This window comes from Penaeus japonicus, unplaced genomic scaffold (assembly GCF_977035675.1).
Source record: "Penaeus japonicus unplaced genomic scaffold, GWHDUDI00000001_assembly GWHDUDI00000042, whole genome shotgun sequence".
Classification (NCBI taxonomy): Eukaryota; Metazoa; Arthropoda; class Malacostraca; order Decapoda; family Penaeidae; genus Penaeus; species Penaeus japonicus.
The window spans coordinates 5,348,628-5,351,127 of NW_028234444.1; positions in this window are offsets into that span (position 1 = coordinate 5,348,628).

A 2,500-nucleotide genomic window follows, 5' to 3' on the forward strand; every position below is an offset into this window, starting at 1 on the left:
ATGTCGAGAACTGAAAGTTGCAAAAGAGTTCACTCCAATATGGCCAAATTCGTCTGGAACAGAAACGTAGAAACTAGATTCTCTTGTACCAGTTTCAGTAAGGTTAGCGGAGATAAATGGCGCCAAAGAAGGATGCGTGATCAAGGTATATCTTCTATATTCCTCCGACGTGTCCACTTTCTGTCAGATTAGCATTTTCTATTCTGTGTTTTGGGGCTAAGCAATCGGAACAACTGCCAACCTCTGGCTTACGTGGGTAATTTATCCATAGGTGCCTACTTCCGTCCTGACACCAACCACAGAGCTGCACTTTAGTCCCTTTCGAATTCCCGTTAGCTTTTACTTCCTTCCGCCTTATTTACTCGTGACCTCCAAAACACTCTCTCTTTCCCGAGTAATAAATAAATAAATAAATAAATAAATAAATAAATAAATAAAAATAAATAATAAAACAAATAAAAAAATAAAATCATCACCCACGCTCCTCCTAGCACATACTTTTACTACGGCCTTTATCTCAACAGGAAGATTTTCCATCATAATTGCGCGGAAAATGTCCTCCTCGTTTGGTGCTGGGCTGTTTGGAAAAAATATATATGAATGATAACGAACTTCACAATGAACTGATTGAGACATAAGTTATATAACTTCCTGTAAGCATCTATAGCACTGTATGTTCTACTGAACTGACTATATAGAATATTCTCCGTTTCTACATTTCACCGACAATGGACAACGTCAGCTATTTGTTCATGCAACTGAGCGCAATATTCTTACAATGCTCGTATGGAAACCCTTGGCGTTAAATCTGATCTATGAAATAATTTATATCTATAGGGACTCCAACATGATGTATTTTTTTGGACATAATATGGATGGGCGGGGTTGAGGTACTTGTTCCAGGACCCGTTAGGTTAAAATTAGGCTTTGTTGCAACCTCAGAAGCTAATGAAGGAACTTCAGAAGTCATGTCTTTCACGGCTCTCTCTAATTCTGTTCTCCTTTATGTCACCTCATCCAACCTTTGCAATGTCTGTGCAATGTCAGCGTGAATGGTTCCTATTTCCATCAGACCTTCCTTGATTGCAGGATTGCCTTGTGGCTCTCCAAGATTTATGGTAACTTCGCCATCAGACATTTTAAATAACTTCATTGATACTAGCAATGAAAGTAATAGTTTCATTCCCTTCCACAGCAAACAGAACTGCAGGTTAAGCTATCAGTGCACCGACCCTTTTCCTTGGTATCTCTCCTTTATATCCCAAATTTAGGGTTAATTAACATCCCTCTCACAGGTAATTTATGGTTAATTAACGTCCCTCTCACAGCTAATTTAGGGTTAATCAACATCCCTCTCACAGCTAATTTAGGGTTAATTAACATCCCTCTCACAGCTAATTTAGGGTTAATTAACATCCCTCTCACAGCTAATTTAGGGTTAATTACCATCCTCTCACAGCTAATTTAGGGTTAATTAACATCCCTCTCACAGCTAATTTAGGGTTAATCAACATCCCTCTGATAGATGATGTCAGGATGATGTTAGGGTTAATTAACATCCATCTCACAGCTAATTTAGGGTTAATTACCATCCTCTCACAGCTAATTTAGGGTTAATTAACATCCCTCTCACAGCTAATTTAGGGTTAATTAACATCCCTCTGATAGATGATGTCAGGATGATGTTAGGGTTAATTAACATCCCTCTCACAGCTAATTTAGGGTTAATTACCATCCTCTCACAGCTAATTTAGGGTTAATTAACATCCCTCTCACAGCTAATTTAGGGTTAATTACCATCCTCTCACAGCTAATTTAGGGTTAATTAACATCCCTCTCACAGCTAATTTAGGGTTAATTACCATCCTCTCACAGCTAATTTAGGGTTAATTACCATCCTCTCACAGCTAATTTAGGGTTAATTAACATCCCTCTGATAGATGATGTCAGGATGATGTTAGGGTTAATTAACATCCCTCTCACAGCTAATTTAGGGTTAATTACCATCCTCTCACAGCTAATTTAGGGTTAATTAACATCCCTCTGATAGATGATGTCAGGATGATGTTAGGGTTAATTAACATCCATCTCACAGCTAATTTAGGGTTAATTACCATCCTCTCACAGCTAATTTAGGGTTAATTACCATCCTCTCACAGCTAATTTAGGGTTAATTACCATCCTCTCACAGCTAATTTAGGGTTAATTAACATCCCTCTCACAGCTAATTTAGGGTTAATTACCATCCTCTCACAGCTAATTTAGGGTTAATTAACATCCCTCTGATAGATGATGTCAGGATGATGTTAGGGTTAATTAACATCCCTCTCACAGCTAATTTAGGGTTAATTACCATCCTCTCACAGCTAATTTAGGGTTAATTAACATCCCTCTGATAGATGATGTCAGGATGATGTTAGGGTTAATTAACATCCATCTCACAGCTAATTTAGGGTTAATTACCATCCTCTCACAGCTAATTTAGGGTTAATTACCATCC